The sequence below is a fragment of the Ambystoma mexicanum genome, chromosome 2p (genome assembly GCF_040938575.1).
Source record: "Ambystoma mexicanum isolate Mex_15411 chromosome 2p, UKY_AmexF1_1, whole genome shotgun sequence".
NCBI classification, from domain to species: domain Eukaryota; kingdom Metazoa; phylum Chordata; class Amphibia; order Caudata; family Ambystomatidae; genus Ambystoma; species Ambystoma mexicanum.
Genome location: NC_090923.1, coordinates 1471257733 through 1471263732, shown reverse-complemented (window position 1 = coordinate 1471263732; position 6000 = coordinate 1471257733). Strand labels below are relative to the sequence as shown.

Here is a 6000-nt window from a genome sequence, read left to right as displayed (position 1 = left end):
TGATTTCTTTCAGGGGTTTACGTTTCCCTCCAGTGAATCGTCTATCACTTCTACTTCTGCTGCTGCTGCTGCTGCTGCTGCTGCTGCTGCTTCTGCTTCCTGTTAGCCTGCCTTCCTTGCCTTTGCACTTTTTCACCGGAGCTTCCCGAGCAAGAGCCAATCGAAATAGAAAGGCTCGCTCGACCAATGGGAGCTGACTCTGCCCGGGTCGCAGTTGAACGCAGAAAGCAATGGGCGGAGTCAGACTAGCCTTTGTTCTGGCATGCAACCACAGCGTCCGTCACTCCGCCCCTCTTTCTCCGAGTCAGCCAATACCAGGCGTGTAGGATACATGTGGTAAAGGGGGACTCTGTTAAAGGAGGTCGGTGAAGTTTGTATGTTTATATCAGTCGCACAGTGGAGCTTCAGGTGAGTGTTTTTTAACCCAACTCAACACTGTAATATTGTTAAGAGTTGGTTTTGTACTTTCACTGGAAAGCCATTGCTTTGGGAGGCTTTTGGATGGCCGTGGTAGTAAACATGTCGGATTATACACCCGAGTGTAATTCCGGACGTTACCGCATCCTACGGAACAGTGCTAGAGTGAATAGTTGAGTTGGGACCGATTTGGAGTTAACCGAGCACACGTTTGTGTCCTTCCTTTTACTATGGGGAAAGAGTGGCAAAAGCTTCTTGATAGGACTGGGACTAAATGGTGCAGTCGAGATGATTGGGACGGGAGAGTAAAGAAAAAGCTCAACGTGTAAAACTTTGAAGTGGGTTACATTGTATTTTCGGGCGCTCGAGTCAATGGCGAGTTACTTTATTTTTGTGTGGGGGAGGGGTAGGCTGGTATCGTGTAGTTCGATGGTAGATCGAAAACCATTAAGCCTGATAGTGTCATAAGGGGGCCATATAAAAGGCACACCAACATAACATTCAGAGTAGCGACAAAAGAAATTAACCCAACTGCCTCTGCTTGTAATAACCACGCTGTGAGTGATGCAAGTGGGAAAAATATGAGGCCATAAGCTTTATTATATATAAACGCACAGCATAAACGTTTTCAAAATGTGATTTTGCGCATCATGGGGTCAGGTGAGTAGGGGCATAGTCTAATTTCATGTCTTAGTAATTGCATATGTCATTTTATTTAAGCTCTGTCTGTTTGTCCTTTTATCTGGCGGGTCTTTTGGCTTTGTGTGGCGGCCAGAATGAAGACAGGATACAGGCTGTGCTGAACAAAAGTGTTTATTTCGACACCTGCAATAACTCACTTAACTGGGGATGGCAGAGTCCAGGGGCAGGGGCATAACAGTACTCACTGGGTTAAGCAGTCTCTTTCATGCAGCTACTTCACTGCACCTTGTGTATCAGCGATGCACACTACACTCCAGAGCACCCAGGTGGCTGCCCTCAGCCATGGCATTACGCTCTGGGTGTACAGCCCTTGGATGTTAGGGTCTGGAAGCATCTGAGCTCTTGATTCAGGAGGAGTGCTGGGGCGGTGCGTTTACAACGCTGCCCGCTGGATTCTAACGTTCTCGCGTGTTGGATCCGCGCTTCCCGTTCCGACCTCGCGAGATCGCCTTCGGGAAGTCCCCACACACCTCCTTTGGTGGGAAAAAGGATGGGTGGTCAGTGCATGACAGAATCTGCTGGTTTTTTTTTCTCTCCCGCTTTGGTCTGTCTTGGTCAGAAGGTGGAGCTGGATTGTGGGGAGATTCAGGTGGATTGAGTTCTCCTTGTGTCATTTCTCTCCGTGATACCCCGCACAGGGACGGGGGCTCATGCCTGCGAGTTCATGATGCTGTGTTTCCGATGAGCTTCCCCCTGGATTATGGGAGTTGCTGGACGGACCTTGCTGGGCTAGCCCATCTCCTGCTTCTGAGGATGGGTGGTTGATGGATTCTCTTCTGCGGTACATGGCTACTCTTTCCAAGTTCCATCGCTTACTGTTGCTGGTGCAGATGTGGTTGGATCCCTTTGCGATGATCGGCCCTGCGTTTGTCCCCTTGAGCCTTCATTGCTTCCTTGTTTCGCTGCATGCGGAATACTATGTCTCGCATGTCCACATCTTCGTCTACCCTTAGCCAGGGCAGTACCAGTGTGGACGCCGTACTTATCCCTCTCAACAGTTGGAAAGGGGAAACGCTGGTGATGGCGTTGGGTGTGATGCGGGTGGGCCACAACGGCCACTTTTACCGTCTTGCTGGTGTTTAGGCCCGATGCATGCGCCAGCTGCAGCGCTCCCTTGATGAAGCGGTTCGCTCTCTCCACTAGCCCATTTGCTTGCGGGTGGTACAGACTCGCTCTCAGTTGTTGGACGTTATGCATTTTGATGAATCTTTCCATTTCTCAGGACACCAGTTGCACCCCGTTGTCCGTCATGATTTCCTCGGGGAGGCCTTCATGCTGAAAGACAGCGGTGAGCGCCTCGATGACCATGCTCGTGGTGATGTCTGAGGCGAATTCAACCTCCACCCACTTGGAAAAGTAATCCACCATGACAATTCCGTATTTGTGCTCTGAGGACATGCCGTCCAGTGGGCCAATGAAGTCCAGGCCTCTTTTGCGCCACACTCCTTTGGGGACCTCGGTGGGCATCATGGGGGCTTGTTTCACGGACAGGCGTTTGTTGCTGTTGATGCATTCATGGCACCTCTCGATCATCGCCCGTATGTCCTGGTCCATACGTGGCCTCCAGTAGGCATTGCGTACCCTGTGCCTTGTCATGTTGCTTCCTAGGTGTCCTGTATGTGCTCTGCACAGGATTACTTTCTGGATGCCTCTGGGGAGAATCACACGGTCCCCTCTAAGAATGAGACCGTTCATGGCAATAATTTCATTGCGCACCTTCCAGTAGGGGCGTATGCCTTCTGGGATTGCTCTTTCGTTGGGCCATCCCTTGCAGACCCACACTGCCACGCGGCATATGGCTTTGTCCTGCTAGTCTTCTTCTTGCCAGTGGCGCTCACTTAGTTCCATAAATTCGCCGTTCCTGTGATCACCAATGGAGGCTACAACGCATTCGTCTTCAAGGAATGTGGTTCCTGGAGTATTTTGGTTTGAGCCTGGACATGCAGTCTGCTTGGGCTTTCTTCCAGCTGGCAATGTGGGCTATCTTGTAGGTGTACTCTTGAAGTTTGGCGGCGATTCTGGCCAGTTTTGGTGTGGCAGTCTTTGTGCCGCCTGGGCTTAACATGTGTATGAGGGGATCAGAATTTTGTACCCCAGACATACGATCTGAAGTATTCGACGGCCCAGGCACACAGAAACATTTCCTTTTCCAATGTGGAGTAGTTCTTCTCTGATGCTGACAGCCTTTGAGGTGAAAGCTACTATGTTCTCCGTGTCACCCCTTTTTTGGGTTAGAGTGGCGCCTAGCCCGTAGGTCCTGGCATCTATCGCGAAACATGTTTCCCATTCAGGGTTGAAAGGCTTTAAACAGGGTGCGTGCAGGATCCTCCTTTTGATCTCGGCGAATGCTTCGTCCTGCTGCGGCCCCCATTCGTAGATCGCACCCTTCTTCAGGAGTTCTATCATGGGGGACATAGTTTCTGAGAATCTCGGGACACATTTTGTGTAGTACTCTGCGAGGCCAAGGAAAGACCGAGTTCATCTTTGGACATCTGGCCCGAAGCGTCGGTTATGGCTTCGAGGAGATTCTTCTTGGGGCACACCCCCTCCTTTGAGATGCCATACCCGAGGTACTCAACTTCACCTACGTTGAACACACATTTTCTGTGGCTCAGGTGGACGCCTGCTTCTTGCAGTCTGCTCAGTACTGCAGCAAGTTCCTTGTCGCTGAGTCCTTGGCGTACACAAGGATGTCATCCTGAAAGTAGCAGACGTTCGTGATTCATTTCAACAGGGAGCTCATCCTCCTCTGGAAAGCGGATGCCGCTGAGGACAAACCAAACGGCATGCAGGTATACTGGAACTTGCCGAACGGGTTGATGAACGCCGCGAGCGGGCACAAGGCTTTGTGCAAGCTTATCTGGTGGTATGTGTCACGCATATCTCGCTTCGAAAATACGGTTGCTTCTTTCATCATGAGCACTATTTCGCTGATGCTGGGAAGCGGGAAACTGTCGGTGACGACTTCTAAGTTGAGGCTTCTGAGGTCAACGCAGACTCTGAGGTCGTTTGAAGATTTCTTTTTAATGAGTACTACTGGGCTCAACCATCTGAGGGTGCCTTCTTCGACCATCTTCTGGAGGTGGGCTTCCAGTGCTGGTCTCGCTGTGGCAGGTACGGACCTGACCTTGTGCTTCATGGGCACTGCATTCGGTTTGAGGCGGATCTTGTGGAAATATAGTTCCTGATCTTCCCTGGAGTTTCGGAGAACAGGCCAGGGAAGGCTCCTTTCCAACTCTGCGCTCCTCCTGAAGAGACCAAAAGCACCTGCTCTGGGGTGCTGGGGTCTAGCCTTACACTGATCCTGTGTTGATCGTCCCATCCAAGTACGGCAAGGCCTTGGGAAGCGAAGTAGACTTTGGTAGTGGTGGACCTGCCTTTGAATTCTATTCTTGCTTTGATGTAGCGGAGCAGATCCACAGTGGCTCCTCCGAAGACCGTCGGCTTCTGTAGTTCTAATTTCCACTTGGTCTCGCCCCATCATCTCTTTTTATAGGTGTTTATGGGGAGGATGGTGAGATTTGAACCTGAGTCGGCCATGACTCGTGTCTCCATGCCGTCCACTTTCACTGTGCAGTGAGGTTTTTCTCTCCTGGCATGGGGGGCGTTGACCATGATGACCATGGGTTTGTCGTGTAACTCGTCTTCACTCGGCTCTGTCGCCAGCGATGCGGGTGATGGTTTTTCCCCGTCACGTGCAGGCTGGGGCCATGTGACCAAGCGTCGACATTTTGAACACTCCTTGTTCCTGGCGGGACAGTTGGGATCGTTTGCCATGTGCTTGGTGCTGGCACATCTGTAGCACTTTTGTGCATCTCTTTGCCTGGGACCTTTGTTTGTGGGGCTGTTGCGGGGCTGTCTTTCTTTGCGCCCCCTCCATTGCAGCGCGGATAGTTCGGGTACCGGCGATGGATTCCCGACTTCTTTGCGCCTGCTGGTGGTTTCCTCTTCGGCTCTGGTAATTTGGACGCCTTGTCGAGGTCCACGTCCTTTTCCTGAATGAATTTATCCTGCACCTTCCTGGAGTTAGTGTGGACTAACAGCATGTCGCACAGGACTTCTTCTGCGTTGTCACCGAAACAGCATAGAGATGTGAGTTCTCTCATCCTGTTGATGTAGTCGTCAACTGACTCGTTGCCTTCCTGCTTGCCATTGTAAAACCTCAGTGTGTGCAGCACCACGTTCTCCTTATTAGTGAACCTCTTCACGATGCGGCAAATTGCCTCCTTGTATGCATCGTCCTCTTGGCCGGCCCCAGGCATGGCCTTTAGACCTGCGAAGATGCGCTGCACTTCAACCCCCATTGCGTTCAACAGCATTGCCTTCTTCCTGGCCGGTGCGTACCCCATTCCGCCCGTTGCCTCTGGTTATGTGGAGACAAGAGGCTCCCACTGCTGCCATGGAATCGCTGCGGTCCTGGGGGAGTAGGGCGGGCGTGGTGCCTTGCATGGTGGGCCCGCAGGGTTCTGGATCCTCGTTGCCAATTATGTGGTGGCTTGAAAGAAGACGGGACACAGGCTTGCTGAACAACAGTGTTTATTTAGACACCTGCAATAACTTACTTAACTGGGGATGGCAGATTCCAGGGGCAGGGGCATAACCATGCTCACTGGGTTAAGCAGTCTCATTCATGCAGCTACTTCACTGCACCTTGTGTGTGTCAGGGATGCACACACTACACTCCAGAGCACCCAGGTGGCTGCCCTCAGCCATGGCATTACGCTCTGGGTGTACAGCCCTTGGATGTCGGTGTCTGGAAGCATCTGAGCTCCTGATTTGGGAGCCGCGCTGGGGCGGCGCGCTTACTACGCTGCCCACCGGATTCTAACGTTCCCACGCGCTGGATCCACGCTTCCCGTTCCGACCTCTTGAGATCGCCTT

At 51.9% G+C, this 6000-nt stretch overlaps 1 protein-coding gene across 2 annotated transcripts in view; it reads left to right on the top strand.

Annotated features, from left to right (window-relative positions):
* Positions 1–253: 253 nt before the first annotated feature.
* Positions 254–6000, top strand: part of CARHSP1 (calcium regulated heat stable protein 1) — a 210174-nt gene continuing 204427 nt past the window's right edge. The window contains exon 1 of one of the 2 annotated variants that reach the window (XM_069646083.1): positions 254–408. The gene's annotated coding sequence lies outside the window, so the exon portion shown is untranslated. The remainder of the gene's footprint in view (positions 409–6000) is intronic. The other variant, XM_069646082.1, reaches the window with a different exon arrangement.